The sequence below is a fragment of the Mesoplodon mirus genome, assembly GCF_964341445.2.
Source record: "Mesoplodon mirus genome assembly, chromosome: 13".
Lineage (NCBI taxonomy): Eukaryota > Metazoa > Chordata > Mammalia > Artiodactyla > Ziphiidae > Mesoplodon > Mesoplodon mirus.
This window is the reverse complement of record NC_138989.1, coordinates 43,302,232-43,323,345: the sequence shown is the minus strand read 5'-3', so window position 1 is coordinate 43,323,345 and position 21,114 is coordinate 43,302,232. Positions and strand designations below refer to the sequence as shown.

Here is a 21,114-nt window from a genome sequence, read left to right as displayed (position 1 = left end):
CTGCAAGCTGTTCTTGTTCAACCAATCAATATATATTTATTGACTTGTTCTATTTACCAAGACTATTAGGTTCTAACTATTCTATTTGACCTTGAATCATTGCTTTACTTGGGCAGCAGAAAAATAATAAAATGGTAACACATCTTGTTTCATTTTTGTTTATAATTATCTTTTAGTTTTTCTGTTTGACCAATACTATCTTGTTCTCTATTTTAAAGTTTTTAATTCTTTAGGGATCGTAGTCCTTCCTCATTTGCCATTAATCCTGTGTTTTGTCCCATCATGCATTTTTTTCCTTTTTCTTTTTCAGTATTCTTCTGGACACTTAATTTGTGCTTTAGTTATATATATCTGGTTCTTGATAATTTTTCTTAATTTTTGAAGAAAATAATTTCTTCCCTAAAAAGTGTTAAAGACAGAGCTCACAGAGCCAAATCTTTTTTATTTCCCCATCTCTCAATAATTTTGGGCAACCTCAAATAGCAGACTTTGCTTTACAGTGCTGGGTATAGCAGGAAGTAAATAAATCATTATGCTTCCAGACCCCTCCTAGTCTGTAAAGTTTTAATGCTTTGTCTTTGTCCTATTTATCCCTAATATTAAAATGATAAGATGTTTTCTTCTGAAACTTCAGAGAGGAAGTGCTACTTTGTACCATACCACATCCTGCATCCTGTAGATCAACGTTGGATAACCAGTACCACAGTCCTCTAGTGTGCTCTCATTTTTGTTTTGAATTTCTTCTACTGAAGAAAAGCCAACCCCAGGCTTTTATTTTCTGATTAGAGTTCACTTTGGATGTCACTATGCAGATCCATTGATACGTGAAGTTGAATAATCATCGGAATAGCTTGATCAAAATAAGTGATCTTGATCAGACATCAGGGAAGCTTTGAATTTGGAAGGATCATCAGGGACCATCCATTCCCATGACCTCATGCACTACAGGTGATAAAACTGAGCCCAGAGAGAAAAGACTTGCCCAACTTCGTGGAAGCAAATCCAGTTCTCCAGTACTCTTGCCATTTCATCTCACTAGACTAAGCTTTTTAAAAATGGTTTCCAACCTCTTTTTCCTTAAGAATTATTTTTATTCCCCTCCCCCAACCCGAAAAGTCTGGATAAAGTGGTTTCTGTCATCTATTACAAGAGTCCTGCCATTCTCTCCTCTGGTTCAGTGGGGTAGCTTGTGTTCTCTTGATCGTGAATCAACATAAATGATGTTCTTTGATTATTTTTCTTGTTTTACTCCTGCTCTGCAGAATAAGAGCAAGAAAAGTTAAAGGGAAATTACAATAGCTTCTGGCCTATCCTCTGTTGACTCATGTAAAAATACTTCTTTCCAGGTAAATATATCTCTGCTTTCCCTCAACAAAACAGCTGGAGCTATAAATAAGATGATTCAGAGGTATTTGTAACCCCCATATGGCCTTGTACATTGTGCTTAATACATTTCAGCTGAATTATTATTTTGGCTATTTATTAAGCCAAGTCATCATTTGAAACTGCATGGCTAAAGAAAAGCACAAACTCAAAAATAGCAAGAACTATCCCGTAATAGTGTTGTACTTGTACCTTAAAGTAGCTTTTTTTGTGTGCATAGAGACACTGGAAAAATATCCTTCCTGACTCTTTTCCTACTCCTCTACCCGATCCTCCTCACACACAGCTTTCATAAACTATGAGCCCCTCACTTGGCTCATTCTTTATATTACTAGTTACACTATTCTCAAAGCGAGGTTTGCATTTCTTATACTTAATCCAATGATATCTACACTGTGTGTGTTTCACAAATAAACTTATGAATGATGAAGTCCTCTTTCTACAAAGGCACTCTTGTCAACGAACGTACCTTGGGATTTGATGCAGAAACTTCTTCTATGATTATAATTGTTACCAACCTACACATTAAAGGATCAGTGATCTGTAAGCTTCATACTTGCCCAGAAACAATCGATAGTTAAGCACTTTAAGAAATTCAAAGAACTAAACAAAATTAATAGACTGGAGAGTTTAGAAACATGCTGTGAACCAATGTTTTAGGAATAATGCACTACGTAAAAATTAAACTAGTTTAATTACAAAATTTAAGAAGGTGCTATTTTCACTTATCCATGTAACTCTCTTACCATGCCATAACCATGTAATCAAATGCCATGGGAAGATACATCTTATACCGATGCTTTGTATGCTTTTTAAGGTGATTCTTTGATCCTTTATTCATCAGTGTTGAAAATTCAATTTCCTTAGTCATTAAAATATTTTTAATGGGTTTGGACAGAGATTTAGAAATGGAAGACAGTTCACATTTCGAAGTGTTTGATTTGCTATAATAGACAAATGAAATAGATTCTAAAGACTGGAAAATTCCACAATGGACGGCAATGTCTAGAAGCACATCAATCACACAAATTCCATGAGAACTGGCCTGACTATGCCCAGTTTCCCCCATGAGCTACAAAAACTTTAAGAATTTAGAAACAACAGGGTTATAATGATATTCTTGCTTGACTCCTTTATTTTACAAATGAGAAGGTAGAGGCCATAGAAAAATTGTATGACTTGAAGTAGCCAAGAAGTAGAGTCCAGGTCTCCTGACCCCGGCTGGGATTTATTCACCGCTCAAGTGTAATAGATGGTTACAACCCCAAGAGCTCATAGAATATGGAATGACACCCATGGGACCAAACCAAAAATGACTAAGTTAAATTGGTTAATTCATTCAATAAGCACTCATCAATTTCCAGTTAAATATAGCTCAGGGACACTACCTTGTTTCTTTAAAACTCCAACAGCAGAAAAAGAGGTTCATTCTAGTGGTGAATAAGGCCTTCAGTGCAGTATCCAAGCTAGCCATTAATAACAAACCAGCAGACATACAAATTAAGATAAAACTTGTAACAAAAATCAGGCTGTGTTTAAAAGAAACCAGAATCAGGCAAACAAGTCCTATAATAGTATTTCTTCACGGAACCAGAGTTTATTACCACCAGATGTGTTCTTCCTAACCCACTTGTAAGAATAAGACCTACTGAAAACGTAAAAGGTTGATAATATCTCCGTTTGAAAAAATATATACTCTAATATAGCAATGAGGTAGGTTTAGACACTTACTACTTTTTTTTTTTTTTTTTGCGGTACACGGGCCTCTCACTGTTGTGGCCTCTCTCGTTGCGGAGCACAGGCTCCGGACGCGCAGGCTCAGCGGCCATGGCTCACGGGCCTAGCCGCTCCGCGGCATGTGGGATCCTCCCGGACCGGGGCACGAACCCACGTCCCCTGCATCAGCAGGCGGACTCCCAACCACTGCGCCACCAGGGAAACCCGACACTTACTACTTTTAAAAAAATTAGTTTTTCTTTGTTAACGCATAGAAACTACCTGAATGCAAAGTAAGTGATCAAGAGTTATGCTAATTTTGTTTGCCCTAGTCTGTTCAAATTGTTGCTAGTATAATATTTGGAACTAACGTTTAGATTTCAACGAAGTTTCCTTTAACGATAAGAAAAAAAAATCCGTCCTGACCTTGGTCTGCCAACTTCAGCTTGCTGGATTTTGAAATGTGTGGCCTGAGAGAGCTACAAGGTCTTGGATTATTGTACAGGGCTTTTTTTTTTTTTTTTTTTTTTTCTTTTTGCGGTATGCGGGCCTCTCACTGCTGTGGCCTCTCCCGTTGCGGAGCACAGGCTCCGGACGCGCAGGCTCAGCGGCCATGGCTCACGGGCCCAGCCGCTCCGCGGCATATGGGATCCTCCCAGACCGGGGCACGAACCCGTATCCCCTGCATCGGCAGGCGGACTCTCAACCACTGCGCCACCAGGGAGGCCCTGTACAGGGCTTTTTAAGGATGTCTTTGCCTTACACAAACCTGCTACCAAACTAGCCTGTGGCGCATATATCCTTACTGGAATTTACTGACCTATTATTTCATATACAGATAGAGATATAGGTATAGATATAGATCTATTTATATAATAATATATATAAATAATAGATAAATCTGTCTGTAAAGCAAAAAAAAATTCTAAGACTTTGGAGTCAATGTTTGCTTGTCACAACCTACTAACCTATAGATTTGTCCTTCAGGTGTTTCTAGAACACTTGGGAAAGAATCTGAGACAGGGCAGAGGTGAAGAAGAGAAGGTGACTTAGGAGACAAACGCCGGAGATCACCACTCCCTGGACCAGGAGTGGGTGGCACCAGAGCCCTAGGGCTGGGAGGGAGGGCGAGTGGCCAGCAGAGGTAAGGCCAGAGAGTGACAGCCAGAGAGCGACAAAGGCGGAGACGGGGAGGCCGGCGGGCGGGCGCGCGGCTGGGGGGAGTGAGGGGTTGGTGGGGGAACCGGGGGGCGGAGCCGCGGGGCGGGGCGGCGGCGGGAGCGGGAGCGGCCGGGAGCCCAGGCGGCGACGCAGCCCCAGTCGGGCGGACGGGCGAGGGTGAGCGCCGCGCTCAGCGCCGCTCCAGCTCCGGCACCGCGCTCCTGCCCACCGCGCGGCCCGCGGCGGGCGGAGTCCGCGAGAGTTTGCCCCGGAGCTCGTGGAAGTTTCCCGCCGAAGCTCCGCTCCTGTGAAAGCAGCCCCTGCCGGCACCCTCCGCTTCCCTAGCCGCTCGCCAGGTAACCGCCGGGGGTCGGGGCGTGGGGGAGGGGGTCCGGGATTGGAGGGGCCGAGATTGCGGGGGCGCCGCTTGCACCCTCGGTAGGAGAGGGGTCTGGGTGGGCGGAGAAGCGCGTCCTCACCTTTCCAGGTACTTCACCTCTGATGACTGACTGCAGAAGGCATCTTTCTTCTCTTTCTACCCTAATCCCCTCCCTCCCCCCATTTGAACCCACTCCCGTTCACTTTATTGATTGTGCTGAGGGGAAAGGGGGTCCGGGAGATGGAGGGGGTGCGAAGACTTGGAGAGGGGCGGCGGAGGAGGACGGGTGCCTGAACTCGGGAGCTACCTGTGCTGGATTCCTGAGCCCCGGCGGGGAGGGGCACCCTGCACCCCAGGATTCTGGTGCCAGCCCCCACTCGGGGCGAGCCAGCCGAGGTTGGAAAGAAGACGCCAGGAGGAACGGTCTTGAGTTTCTGATGGCGGTTTATCCGGCCCTCCAGCGCGTTGGGCAGAAAGATGAGCATCTCCGCTGTGATGCCCCTTTTTGCATCGGTCCCAAACTCCGAGACCTCTCAGAGGCTCTTGCTGAGGCTGCGGGCCACGTGGGAGGGAAGTGCGGAGACTCGGAGCCCAGGTTCCATCCGGGCCGGGCAGAGGGGTTGGGGGTGCCCTGGGGAGGGGGCCCGAGGTGGGTGGGAGAGAGTAGGAACTGCATGGTTGCTTTGTGGCCGCAGCTGTTACTTTCACACGGTTACCGGCTCCCCGCTTCTGCCCCGTTTCAACATCCTGCCTATCAACGTGTTTCTGTTAGGAGGCTAAAAGGTGTTATGTTTGATGTCTGTCAGGAGTTATTTCCAACTAAGTTCACAGGAGCGATGCTGGAGCGGCCGCTGGTCCTCCCTTCTCTTCCTGCTGGTCCACCCCCAACTCCCTCCCATCAGCAAACCCGTCCTGAACAGTTCCCAGGGTTTTCAAAGAGACAGGAAGTAAATCATACAGAGTGTGTGCTTGTGTGACTTTTCCCCAATTATGTTATCACGAGCAAATCAAAACACTGTGGATGTTTAGTAGGACTCTCCTTTAACAGTTTTTATAGTAATTAAGAGTATTATTTACCAGTATTTATTTTTCTTTAGTTTAACCCCAAACATTGCGTTAATCTCTCTGTATACAGTTTTTATCTGTGTTTGTCACTATTCCATTGGGTTTAAAGGACATGGACTTATTTTAGACTGACATATATATATACACACCAAAATACAGTGTGACTGTAGTTAATATTTATCTGTCTTCCTAGTTCGGTGGTCTGGCACCTGCCAATTCCAGTACATAATTATAGTACAATATGCCTGTCTACCAAATTGAGAATAAGGCGATTGTTATTGCTTTTCATGGGCGAGAGTACCCTGGACTACCAGATTTTATGATTGCTCAGAGGGTTTTTAAGGGCTTCAATCAGCATGAATCAGATACACAGAACAAAATTACAGTTCTTCCCCATGTATCCAAAAAAGGATACAATACCCGGGCCCTGGTAGTTGACTCATTATTGAGGAAAAATTTAAGGCCTCTCATCACACAGAAAACATTTTGATTGAATATAGTCAATAAGAAATAGCACACATTGAATGACTTGAGAAAACAAGAAGAATTTTCCTCTGGCCTCATTTGGGTTTTATCTCTTTTATTACAGTAGCATCCTCCAGCAAATGAGCCTTGCAGATAGTTGTTGGTCTGTGGTGACTACAACACCATATTTTTTAATACAGAGGCTTGGTGACAGTCCAAAACCATAAATGTTTTAAACCATTACCAACCATCTGTTCTCTCCCACTCAAAGCGTAATGTTTTATTTTCACAGGTATCAAGACATACATCCTCACTTTAAACATTTCCATGAACATCCCAAAAGCTGTAATGGTATCTGATCTTGACCCAAGTTCAGCAACTGTTGTGTTTGGTTTATTACACTATAAGCTCCTCTCCTTTTATTTTCAATGGAAGAAGAAATCAAAAAAGTTTTAAAGCCTTTGGCCAAGGCTGGTGTATACTCCAGTGAAATCTGATTGCTCTTTTTTCCCCCCATCTTTTTATTACCAGAGAAAAGCTGAGAGTTAGTGCAGCTGCAGGCTCCTCCTGATGGCATTCTTTCCCTTTCTTCCTGGTCACAAGGGTAGTGTTTGGTGCTCTGAAGCAGTGCATGAAACAGCCCTATGACTCCAGAAAATTAGTGTGGTTTCCAGAAGAATGTAACATCTTCCCAGGAAGAATTGACAAAATGGGAGACTAACCTAATATTCCAAACCCCAAATTAAGTAGACCTAAGACATACACATTCTTTCCCGCACAAGTATTGGGCATGCGTAATATAGGGTATTATATAGGATACGAATAAAATGTCTATCTACATAGTATCTTTATATTTGTGTTTGGGAATCTAGATGAATTTGTATATAATCGGCAGATAGATACACACCCTTCATTTTGTTCATGTTGTCATTAAAGGAAGATTTGAGGTTTTGAGTCCTCCCCCCATCCAGAATGCTTTCCCATTTGGGAATGTCTGCTTTATCTGGAACTGCAAGGTTAGGATATTTTTATCTCTTAAAATTAAGTCACATAATAAAAATATTGTTCCTTCAGTGTGGCCAGAGCATTGGGAAATTCTTTTTACTCAAATCTGGGTGTCCCAAAGCACTTCCGTATTTTTAAGGAAAAAGATATTGGCAATCTTGCTCACACTTTGCAAATAATGGTTATGTACTTGAAGACTATCAAGAACCAAAGAAAGGTGGGGCTTCTGTCTTCTTACCTGTTACACTGCTCTATACTGCCCTTGCCTTGAAGGCACAAGATTCTCCTTACTTGCTGCCAGGATAGCATTGAAAAGAATGAACCTAAGCTATAGATAATTTTGAAAGTAAAGTTGCATTTTAAAATATGGTCTAATTTAAACCTTTGGAAAAACATAAGGATGCGATTTTTCTGTGTACTAAAAATGAATTATTGAGGGGAGACAGTTTCATCACGTATAGGAAGCACTCTGAATTATCCATGTTAATGAGAGGAATAGAGGCAAAGATAATCCAAAATCATGGTCATTTACGAAGTCATTTGTGTTTGTCTTTGGAATGTATTACACGTTTGATTTGAAAACGATTTTCATTGTTAATTGTGGGCAAGTTGCCTTTCTAATTATTTTGTTTTGTTTAGGTTAATTTTTAAATGAGCTTGCATATCTCAAACACCAAAACTGATTTATGGGGAGGTGGGGCATGTGGGCAGCCTGCCCAGAAACGAGCTGGGTGACAGAAATGGCAAACCTGGTATGAAAACTTTGAAGTAAATTATATATAACTCCCAGAGAGGTAATCAAGACTGGATTCTATATCTACTTAATGAATTTGTGTTAAGGATTAGATGTGTTCCTGGAAAAATAAAAGTCCTTCAATCAAAATTTGAGAAATTCAGTCCCACTTTGCATATGACAGAGGTGATTAATATGTTTTTTAAAAGATGATAGTGCGGGGTGCTTCTGAAAACCAAATAGGAATATTCTAACTTTTAAGTCTTTTGTTTGTTTGTTTGTTTGTTTTTGTCTTATTAAGTGGAAGTTTTTAAGCATGAGGTTTTCCTAAAGCATACACATGTGTATGTGTTAAGGTGATACTCCTAAGCCTTATTTATATATGTATGTTCTAAAAGCAAAAATAGCAAGTTGCCATCAGAATAAGGGGTTTGGTCCATTTGCTTTCTGCACCTAGGCTCCAAATCAAGTTTTATCAAAAAGAAGCTCTCAAGTATCTATTGTTACCAAGGACCTGATTAGATAAAGTAGCTGAAGTTCAGTAGGGCTGCCAATTTAACAGATTTCTATTGTGTTTTTCAAAAGCTCCAGGGCAAAATTCATTGTCGATGAAATAGTTACTTGGACAAGAAGTTGATTCACAGCATAGCACTTGCTCTTGAACACCTTGTCTGTGGTCAGTTTTCAGTTGTGTATAGATTTTGTTGAATTGTTATTGCTGTGGACTATTAGAATTTAGAAGACCTCTGTGGAGAAGGTTAGAGCTACCAAAAATATATGATTGGAAAGGCAGAGAGATAAAATCATTTTTATTTCAAGAATTCAAAGCAAAAAAGAAAACTGTGACTTTTACAACAGGGAGCAGGATGGTACTAGAAAAGTAGATGTCCCCTTCAGATTGGTGACTGTTCTCATAATAAATGTGCTCACTCCATAAAGTGTAGGGGGACTTCTTTTTTGAGGAAACATTTTAATTTTTTTATAAGACATGGCATTTTTAAAAGACTTGACTAGACTGAGTACTTAAAAAATATATTGTGGTTGGAAATATAATTGCTACCCACAGGATATATTTTATATACATTTATTAAAGGAATCAGTTTCTTCTGATCAGCGCCTGTCTTAGAATCAAAATTATGCATTTTGTGATAGAGCTGGAAAGGACCTTAAAAGTAATTTATTCCAATGCCCTTATTTTACAGTTAAGGAAATGGGGGCCCACAGTGATCCCAGTGAGCTGCTAAAGGTCACACCGGTGGTTAGTGGCAGAGTAGATACTAGAAACCTGATCTGTGCGACTCCTTATGCAGCTCCCTTGACTTAAGTTGGGTAGCTGGATGGGGGAGTTAACTCTTCCTAGCCATGATGGTATCAACTGTACACGATAGTCATGAAGTGAAGTGGTACAGAAGTACACGCAGGAGGCTTGTGATTTTTCTGTCTTCTGTCATTCACTGTCATTTGCTGTGGACCAAACTGTGGTTCTCAACCCTCTTAGACTCTGTCCTCTTCTTAATAACAAATATTTTGTGTCACCCTCTTAGTATCTTGAAATGTAATTCATCAATAATATAATCACTGAATATATTTGTCATGAAAAGGAACAATACAGTAAAAGTAATTTTTAGTACAATGTGCATTTCAGTATGCTAATGTTTGGGGGTGACTTCACTGGAACACATAGTAAAGAAGCCAGAAGCTTGCTTGTGTGTACATACTCTATAACAAATAAATTTGGATTTAAGACAGGAATGTCAGAAGACATTCCATATAGTAAGTACAGGAAAATGAATGGAGAATAGACTAAAAGTAGTATTAGGATAATTACAGACCAGACATGTGTATTTGGAAAGAAGGAAATGATGGTCATCATTGTAGGGAAACTATGCCAAAGTCAAGTTATAGAAAGGCCGAGTGGAGAAAACGTGGAAATATGATATTTTGCAAATGAGAGAGTAAATACTATTAATATAGTCTCACCAAAATCCCCAAACTGCTCTATGCAGCATTTTCCTGTTGTTACTAATGTAAACTCAACTTCAAGGGACTCTGCAGGCTACCCACCATATCATCAATAATAACAAATAAAATATTTCCGTGATGGAACTTATTGACAGTGCTGATACTGCCTTTTTCAGTTTATTTTCTATTAATGTTGTAGTCTGTTAAGTCTAGATTTAAGAGAAAGACTATACAAAATCGTTGAATTATTCCCCACAGCAACCTTGTTGTAAACCACTGGACTTTTTGGTGCAAATTCTTAGAAAATGCTTAGTTATGATTATATACCAGATTCTACAGGTTGATATTCATTATAGGTTTAGTTCAGGGGACACTGCATGTTGTTTGGGATATTTGGGGAAATTCTTCACCAAAAAAGCCACTAAAAACCAATAGAACTCCCCTCCCTTAATGATTGTGACAAACCTGAGCCTCCCCAGTCCTTTGCAAAATATTCTCTAGGGGCTGTCTGGCCCTGATGAGAGTCAGGGCTAGATAAGCAAGATTTTTTAAAAAATTCTTATTTATTTATCTTTTATTAAAATATAGATGATTTACTATGTTGTGTTTGTAATAACCTATAAGGGAAAAGAATCTGAAAAAGAATAGATATAGATAGACAAGATTTTCATGTTGATGTGGGTTATTTTTCATGCCCCTATGCAATCCTTACTTCTTTTAAGCGGGACCATCCCACTTGTCCGTTGGTCTCTGCCTTCAGTGGACCATGATTACAAATTTCACTGCCCATCAAACTCAAGCTCATGTTCTGATCTTTTTCTCTTTCTCACCTTTATAAAAATTTACTACTTCTTCCTTATTTCTCCTAGGAATCTATCTTTCATGGATGACTATGAGTGTTGACAAACTAATGTGCAAGCTGGATAATATTTTACTTCTCGCAGGCCTTAACCTTGTGCATATCTCCAGAAAGCATTGAAGGCTTTTATGTATAGAGACAATGTATACATGCACACATATGTATGTATATGCATGTATATGTATAGATGTACATGTTTTCTGTGTCTACGTCCATATATACATACATAATTTCAGGCACTGAAAAAACAGGAAAAGGAGGCATCAATTGAGATTATATCGTCAATGCCCTTGAAATAGGCTTATGCAAAGAACTGCACGGGTCCAATACTGGAAGTTGCACCATGAAACATAATGTTGTGAAGTATGTTCATAGCAGAGGCCAAAATCTGTTACGAATGCAAATAAACTGTTGTATTAGAATGTTTTTGTGTTACTTGAATTAAGTGTGTCCTGTGCTGGCATATGGGAGTTGGAGGGGGAGAGGTATAGACAACTCTATTGTCTGTCTCAGATGTATATAGTCTGTGCACTGTTGCCACACTAAAAACACACCAACAGCTCTTCTCTTTGCATAATATATAGTCTTTGCAGAGGGATTAGAGGGTTTTGAAGATTGCCCATATACACAACCTATATATGGGCAAGAGAGTATATAGAGTATAGGATCCCAGAAGCAAGGAGGAAATTGAGAGCGAAACTCAAATTTTCTTACTTATAATGGTTTGTTTACTAGACCATAATGTAAGACCTGCTCTTGGGAACTGAGTTATTATAAAATGTCATTTCAGTATTAGCTACAGCAAGCATCTTGAATTTACCAAATTGTAAGGAAGACTTTTTTTCTTACATTACTTTCCACAGTGGGTCCACCTAAGATGTCTTTTATAACATCATATGACTTCCTCTTTTTTCTTATTCTTTTTAAAGAAAGAAGCTTTTTAATGTAAAATCTTTTTTAAATTTTATTTATTTATTTATTTTATTTTTGACTGCATCGGGTCTTCGTTGCTGCGTGTGGACTTTCTCTAGTTGCAGCGAGCGGGGGCTGCCCTTCCTTGCGGTGCGTGGGCTTCTCATTGCAGCGGCTTCTCTTGTTGTGGAACACGGGCTCTAGGCTTATGGACTTCAGTAGTTGTGGTTTGCAATTAAGATTGAAGTCACAGTATGTCTGTGTGTGTGTGTGTTTGTGTGCGCGTATGGGAATAACCAGTTGCTTTGACATAATCATAAGCTTTTTGACATAGAAGAACATGTTTTACTCAATCAAGAGAGGCAGGTTTTCATACAAAAAGGATGCAGCAACTGTATAGAACACAATTTGATCTATGATTGTTTTGCTGTATATTGTTCATTCTTACTGGAAGCTTCTTGGTCAATTGAATGGCCCAGCATTCAACCTCAGACTGATCCCAAACTTGATTTGGTCCACTTTTGTTACAATTTCTAATAAGAGTCCAGTGGGGCAATGGGAATTGAGCGAAGATAAAATTGAGGGGGTTGGATTGTGGAGGTGATAAGGAAAATAAGGAACTTCTTTCATTTGAGCAGCACAGAGATCTATATAGGCAGTGAAATTTTATTGGAATATCTGCCTTTTCTTGTTACGCTTTTTACTCTTGCATGGAATGGAGGCAAAGATTGTGAAAGCAAAGCCCTTCTTCCTCTTTGTACCGTTAACAATGCCACACAAGAGAAAACCTTCTTTGTCAGAATAAACAGATATGACACATTCCAGTCATAGTGCCTCCTTTTTCCATAGGACCTCAATACTCCCCTAAACTGAAATCTGAAACACTAAAGAATGTAGGTATGAAAGGGAAAAATGCACCCAGTTAGTGTAGTAATGTAGTAAAAGAAATGTCAGAAGCCTCTATTGGATACACATGAAAATGGAGAACGGAATAAGACAACTTTGTCAATTCAAATGAAGAACACAACTCTTACTACTGCATTAGTTTCAGGAGCGAGAAGCTCAAAGCTCACTTAGCTTTGTGATCATTTCTGTTGTCTTTTTTGTCACCAAGGGGGTTAGAGCTGTGATCCAAAGTTACAGGTTACTTTATGCACATACAGCCTGTGAAGATTTAGATAAAATGATGATGTTGATCGTATACTTTAAAAAAGAAGTTTCAAAATTAAAATGTGGACACAAATTTTTAGAAACATATCTCTCAATAAATTTGATTTTTCCACAGCACCCTTGGACAGTAGATTAGAATGAGGGTAGTTTCCTCCCTCCCCCCCAAAATCAATTTTCTCAACGTATTAAGATGTGCTTAGGTGTTAGTGACATTATTGGACTAAAAGTAGTAACTACCAACACTCTTTTACCTTCTAGTATTTGCACTTTATTTTCAATTAGGAATTTTTACCATCAGAGGATGAGATTCTATTACTGTGACAGGGTTGGCATTCATCTGGGTACACTGATGTGGTCTTACTGGTTATTTGTGGCTGGAGCCCAAGTTGTACAGATTATTAAATACTTTAATATTAATTCTGTACTTACATGATCACTTTTGTGACTTCAATATGGATACATGCATAGCTCTCACTTGCTAAATGTGTGTGTGTGTGTATATATATATATATATATATGTATATCTCACTTGCTAAAATGTCTAGCAAAATCATATTTTCAGATTTTGCAGATCAGGAAATTATAACAGCATTTAGAATAGAAATGGATTTGCAAATTACTGAACTCTCAATTAGCAGAGGTTGTTCTAGTACCTTAGAACTTTGGTTCACTTTGACTTTTCCCAACATACTTACACCACATACTGTCTAATAAGATTCCTTGAAATTACTGGTGTATGTTTTATTCAGAGCACTCTACAAAACATGATTATGGCTCAGAAAGTCTCTCTAAATTCTCCACTTGTAGATCCAGCTCTGTGCTTGGTATTTCTTCTTGTCAGTCTTAAACATCAAATGAAACATGTCAAAATCAAACTTGTGATCTCTGCCCATCTCACCTCAACCTCCAGGATTCCCCAGCTCCCAATCCAGATTTTATCTTTGACATTCCCTCTCCTTCCACCGCATATCAAAGCCCTCACCCTGTCACTGATGTTACGTGTCTACCTTAGGGCATCACCTAAGTCTCAGCTTTCACCATCCATTGTATGAGGGCTACTACAGGGCTTTTATAACTCATCCCCTGGCATCTGATGTTGCCCCCCCTCCAAATCCATCCTCCAATAAGGTGAGAGGAGCCTTTTCAAAATGCAAATATGACAACTATCACCCCTTCAGCTACACATGCCACTTAAATGGATTACCACTGCTTTAAGATAAAGACCAAAACTGTGCACCTGATTTTTTTATAACCCAGCGAGGCTCCTCCAGTCTTATCTCTTTTGGTAGCTCCAGTCCTTCCTTCTACTTCAGCTACCTTTCTTCCAGTTTCTCTGACTCTCCCTGCTCTCTCCCATCCTCACACCTGTAAACACAGGTACCCAAACATTGCCTAGTGAACTCTTAGTTAAACCTCAGATATCAACCCAAATGTCACTTCCTCAAATGAGCCATGTTGTCCCCCTAGACTGAGCCAAATTCCCTTATAATACACACACACACACACATCTTTGTATGCATACATGTGTCTGTACTTGGGTATCCATATCCCTCATCACAACTAGTTGCAGATTCACATTTATTTGTGTAACTGTTTAATTAATCCTAAGGGAGGGACCTTTCTAGTTTTCTTGGTCCTTATACTCCTGGAAGATACCATAGTTCCCACTCAGAGTGGGAGTGTAATAAGTATTTGTTGAATAAATGTTGATTTGGTCATCCTGTCTTTAACCCCAAATGTGCACATGCATACACATATACTACACACAAACACACACATCCACCCACACATTCTAAGATAGATAGATAAATAAATAAATAAATAAATAAATTACTTGGAAGTTACAAGGCCCCATTTTTTACTTTCTTTGTGACCTCTCCAAATATCACACTCCTCTTTCTTCAGTTTCTCTTCACTATCAGTGATTCTTTCAGAGGTGACTTCAGCAGTGCTACATTTGCTTAGAGAGTGAGGTTGGTCTATTGAATATTTTACCAAAAAAAAAAAAAAAAAGTCCAGGCATTTCTTTACATTATTTCCTCTGACATGTGAAATCACTTGATAAATTCATGAATCTTAAAAGGCTTTACTATATCAGGGATTTATGCTGTGCTGTTTGTGCATATTTTGGCATTAGTTAGTGATCTAAGATTATACCACGTTAGAGAAAAAAAAAGAAAATCCTTTAGAAGTTTTCTATTCGTATGATTTCCATATAGAGATAAAAGAAATGAAGGAGAACAAATTAAAGTAAGAAAAATAGATGAATTTGAAAGAGTAACATAAAAATCTATGTTATAAATTAAAAGTCTATATTTTTAAGAATTTCACAAAGGCTTCAAACTATGGCTAAAAAAGTTAAGGAAGCGACCTATCATACTGACTGGCACTTACTATGTTCTAGGCACTATTCTAATTATTTGTTCCTGAATTCAAATTACTGCGTTAAAATTGAGTTAGTCTCCTTTTTATTTAAAGCATTCTTGGTTGAACTAGTGTAGGGGAGAATCTGCTAAGCCTGGCATATTTTGTGCCAGAAAACAAGGAATTGTTCAAAAGGTGGTGGAGACACATCAGAAAGACATAAGAGCCAGATTTCAGGGATACCCACTGGCCCAACTTGGGATCATTTGAACATAAAAAGTAATTATGTTATGGGTTACAGCACATTAATAAGAAGAGCATCCATGAGCCCATAGTGTGTGTAGTATGCAGACGGGGGCAGGTAGAAGGAAAAGCTCTGTTTCACTGAAGAGTACAAGCAAATGAATAAAAGAAAGGATAGAATTATAAAGTCACTTTTTGTGACTACTATTACAAAGGATAATCCACCACTGGGTGAATGGTTGATGGGGACAGGATAGTCACACTAACTCTACATGTCAGCCCACAGATTGCCTATTAGTTACAAAGAGGGGAAGTCCCTTTACAGGGATAACCAAGTGACCACACTTGCCATCACCGATAGTGGACAAACTGACATCGTGTACCTCCTGATACACACGTGAAGTAGGATAATCCCCTCTGAAGTTATTTTGCTAGAAATGATTCTCCTGAATCTAATCTTGAGGAAACAATCAGACAGATCCAAATTGGTAGATATTCTTCAATATAACTCACCTGGACACTTCAAAAATGTCAATGTCACTAAAAATAATCCTGGAAAACTGTTCAGTATTAAAAGACTAGAAGAAATGGCAACTAACTGAAAGATATCCTTCCTGATTAGATTCTGGATGAGAAAAAAAAACTATAAAGGATAATATTGGGACAATTGGAAGGAATCTGGATATGGGCTATAGATCATATACAGTATTACACCCATGTTAAATTTTCTAATCATATTGGAGTCATGTAGGAGAACGTGTTTTGGGAGAGATGATATACTTAAAAGTATTTAGAGATGAAGTCTCAGAATCTCTGCCATTTTCTTTCACGTGGTTTGGCAAAAAAAATTTTTTTTAATATGGGAAAGAGAAAAAAAATGTGGCAAAATGTTAACAATTGTTTAATCTAGATAAAGATTGTATAATATTACTGCTAATTTTCTGTAGGTGTTTTTCAAAATAAAAATTGGGTAAAATATTCTGTGATTTTAAACCAGCTATCCAACAGTTGCAATCATTGTCACGTTGTATTGAAGTGAGCTTTTGTGCTTGAAAGTGGTTTCATTGGTCAATTAGTAAAGTGTCCTCTCCAGAGTATCTAAATATCTTCATCCAGCATTCCATAATACTCACTAATTTATATTTAAACACTTAAGAAAAAGCTATCCTTAAAAAGTATGTTGTAGGCAGTATAGGAGACAATACCTAATAGGATACTATTAGTAAATATTAGATGAAGTAATATTTTTCCCGTTGTTCAGTTATATATGAGAACTTTTCAACATGTGAAATTTTATAGGGAAATTAGGCAACTTGGTAATACGTTTTTTCTTCTTCCATGTCTTTGCTTAACATTTGGTGCTTGCCTATAAAACAAAGTGTAAGATTACTGATGATTTTCACGGAAAGATCTACAACATAGCAGAATGCAGTGTGCAGTGTAGAATAGATCTGGCCAAGGCTCCAATGAGATTTAGGATCCAGTGTGATTCTCAACTGTACATCGTCTAGAAGGCAGGCAAGCACTATCAGTACTTGTATATTAGAAACAAGTACTTAAAAGCCCAATACCATGGATTTACAAATATCAGAAAACAGAGCTCTCTGTTAGGTCAAAAGTGAGAGTCGATTCTATATGAAGCACAAAGTGAAAGAGATTGAATTTTTAAAAAGTTACAAAATTTGTAATAAAAAATTATCTCTTTGGAAAAATTTCAACTTCAAAATAAGTATTTAAAATACTCCTCCTACCATTTAAGTGTATGATGTAGTATTTGCAGTCAGGTCCCTGTAAGAATACTTTGCATGAATACTTTTCTGATAACATTTAGGGCTGCTTCGATATGTACCTTTCACTTATCCAGAACAAGTGGAGCAGTGCTTCTCGATATATGATAAAAAAAGAACTTCTTGTATCTTAAGATACAATAAACCAAAGGTAAGATTATTAATAGAACTCTTTCCCCTTATATTTCATATGTTAGTTCATAAATTATTATAAATTATAATAAGAGAAGAGGTTTGAGTTTTTGAAAAATCTGAAAGAACCAGTTTCTTGATACTGCCAGGTTATACTGTCTTGAGGCTAAATTTTGCTATGTTAGGAAGTTAAACTTCATCTTCAGCTTATATTGAGACAGACGAGTAGTTTAAACTTGGAATTGTTTTTAATAAGGGAAAAATAGTAAATTATTATGGGGAGAGAGTGGTTCTTAAAAAAGTCTTGATTATCTTCAGATAAAGTTAATAATAGCTTTAGTTCTTATACCCATTGTCCCACTACACACACCTCTGCCCCAAGCTACTCATATACATGTCAGTACTTATACAATGGATACCCATACTACTGTAAGGGGGACAGAATTTTAAGACGTGAGAACTGGGTAAAATTGAATTTTGTGATCTCATTAATATATTTTAATATATTGTTAATATATTTTTATTTCATATTTTTTAAAAAATTTCTAAGACCATGAACAACGTAAGTTAAAAGTTTGAATTTATAGCAATAGGAGAAGTGAACTTTCATATAGAATTTGGGTTTAAAAGTGAACAGCTATGTGAACAATTTGTGTAGGTAATTATTAGCTGGAAGCTGTTTGTACTCTAAGTTTATTGAATATATACATATGATAAGACTTTGCACAAATAGAATCTTTTGATAATAAATACACGTGAAAGATTGTGCCGTGGGGAATAATTCTAGATATTATAAGTATATGGAATTCCTTGCACACAGAATGCAGAACCCTCGACCAAGTATGTAACTATTTTTTCATTCATGAAAAATAGGTCATTTTACCTAAACTCTCAGAAAGGATCAGTGTAACAAACAATGGAAAATGGTGTTCTATTTATACATATATCCCAAACAGCAATCACAGAAGAAATAGCAAAGTGGAGCCCTGTATCCTGTCACCAGTAGTGAGCTAAACTACGCTCAAAATTACAGTTATCAGAAACAAATAAATACCTAATCATTACCTGAGAAGTCTCCCCTGTCATTGTGTATTGGAATCCCTGATTGTTCGCTTTTGTGGGATCTACTCACCTGCTTAGAAAAAGTACTTTAGCAGTAAAATAAAATATAGAAGAGCTGAGTTCTTTTTATGAACCTTGTACATTTATAACACTTCATGGAACTGTACACTCCCCCAACAGTTTTACTGTATGCTAACAAAAATAAAATGAAGTATCCTTCCAGTTCCCTTCCCTCATTAAGATTTTTTGTTATATTTTTATTATTATGCCCTATTACCTATTTCCATATATAAATGAAATCAGTGCTCAGAATCCGTCCTTTCATGCCTGTTTCCTTTTCTGAGCTACCTTGATTTATTTCGTGGATTGCCAGATTTCACTATTAAGGAGTTTATTCTAGGAGGGCTCGTGTGCACTATTCTTCCTGAATTTTTACTTGCCTGATCCTCATTCCCCACCCCCTTTTCCCTTGCCCAGCATGGATGTCTTTCATCCATAAGCCATTTTCTGATTTGCTTTTCATTTTTCAAGGGGGCTGGCAATGTGGAATGGCAGGAGCTGGTGTAGTGGGCAGTCTGCAGCTCCAGTATGGGTCTTGTCTAGAATACCCTCTCTCACCATGCTTGTTCTACTTACCCTCGAGTTTAAACAGTCAAGCCCCTAACTCAATGTTGTGATTTAGCAATCATGGCTTTCCTCCCATTGTCTCCAATGGTACACTCAGCTGGGAGACCAGTCCATAGCTAGTAAAAGTAGAAGGTGGGTGTGTTATTTTCTCTAGCCTACCATCCCCAGTCATTCTGACTTTGAGTAGGGAAGTTTCACACTCCCTAGAACCTTCTTGTACCCTCAGTGTCACTGTGCCAATCTAAGGTTGGGGACAGCCTGTTGGGACTATGATATTATTTTTAGGAAAGTTTATATCCACCTCAAGGTTTGAGAGCATATGTGAATTCTCATCATCCTCTCATTTCTCTCTAGATTTACAGAATTTAGCAGATATGCCATGCAGTTAGTGGTTTGAAGTTGTGGTTCTTTCCTTGTTTAATTGAAGATGGAGTACTTTTTCACTAATTTTTAATAGACTTTATTTTTTAGAGCAGTTTTAGGTTCACAGAAATATTGAGTAGAAGATACAGAGGTTTCTCATATACCCTCTGCCCTCCCACCCACCAGCCTTCCTCGTTATCAACTTCCTCCACCAGAGTGGTACACTTGTTACAACTGATGAACCTACTTTGACACATCAACATCACCTAAAGTCCATAGTTTACATTATGGTTTACTCTTGTCCTGTATATTCTGTGGGTTTGGACAGATTTTAAATGACATGTATCCACCATTATAGTATCATACAGAGTGATTTCACTGCACTGGTGAAGGACATACCTCCCTCTCCTCCAACCCCTATCGACCATAGATCTTTTTACTTGTCTCGATACTTTTATCTTTCAACAATGTCACAAAATTGAAATATTACAGAATGTAGCTGTTTCACATTAGCTTCTTCCACTTAGTAGCATGCATTTAAGTTTCCTCCATGTCTTTTCATGGCTTGATAGTTCATGTCTTTTCAGCCCTGAATAGTGTTCCAGTGTCTGAGTGTACTACAGTTTATTTATCCATTCACCTGGTGAAGAACATCTTGGTTGCTTCCAAATTTTGGCAGCTGTGAATAAACCTGCTTTAAACATCCATGGGCACGTTTTTATGTAGACGTTAAGTTTTCAGTTCCTTTGGGTAAATGCCAAGGAGCATGATTGCTAGATTGTATGTAAGGGTATATTTAGTTTTGTAAGAAACTATCAAACTGCATTCTGAAGTGATGGTATCATTTTGCATTCCTGCCAGCAGTGAATGAGAATACCTGTTGCTCCACATTCTCACCAGCCTTTGGTGTTGTCAATGTTCTGCACTTTAGCCATTCTGATAGGTGTATAGTGGTAACTCATTGTTTTAATCTGCATTTCCCTGATGACATATGATGTGGAGCATCTTTTCATATGCTTATTTGCCATCTGTATGTCTTCTTTGTTGAGGTGCCTGTTAAGATCTTTGGCCCTTTTTTTTTTTTTTTTTTTTTTTTTTGCGTTACGCAGGCCTCTCGCTGTTGTGGCCTCTCCAGTTGCAGAGCACAGGTTCCGGATGCACAGGCTCAGTGGCCATGGCTCATGGGCCCAGCTGCTCCGTGTCTTTGGCCCATTTTTTAATTGTTTGCTCTCTTATTGTTGAGTTTTAAGAATTCTTTGTATATTTTAGATAAAAGTCTTTTATCAGATATATATTTTTTGAAAATATTTTATCCCAGTCTGTGACTTGTCTTTTCAGTCTCATGACAGTGTCATTTGCAGAGGAAAATTTTTTTAATTTTAATGAAATCCAACTTATTGATTCTTTCTTTCGTGAATCATACATTTTGTGTTGGATCTAAAAGCCATCACCAAACCGAAGGTCACCTAGATTTTCTCAAGTTGTCTTCTAGGAGTTTTATAGTTTTACATTTTACATTTAAGTCTGTGATCCATTTTGAGTTAACTTTTGTGAGGGGAGTAATTTCTGTGTCCAGATTCATTTTTTTGCATGTCGATGTTCCGTTTATTCCAGCACCATTTGTTGAAGAGACTGTCTTTGCTTCATTATATTTCCTCTGCTTCTTTGTCAAAGAACAGCTGACTGTATTTATGGGGGTCTACTTCTGGGCTTTCTGTTTTATTCC

General features: G+C 38.6%; 1 protein-coding gene across 1 annotated transcript in view; it reads left to right on the top strand.

The window, feature by feature from the left end:
- The first annotated feature begins 4,492 nt into the window (after nucleotides 1–4,492).
- Nucleotides 4,493–21,114, top strand: part of CHST9 (carbohydrate sulfotransferase 9) — a 245,740-nt gene continuing 229,118 nt past the window's right edge. Inside the window, exon 1 of the mRNA XM_082641429.1 lies at nucleotides 4,493–4,616. The gene's annotated coding sequence lies outside the window, so the exon portion shown is untranslated. The remainder of the gene's footprint in view (nucleotides 4,617–21,114) is intronic.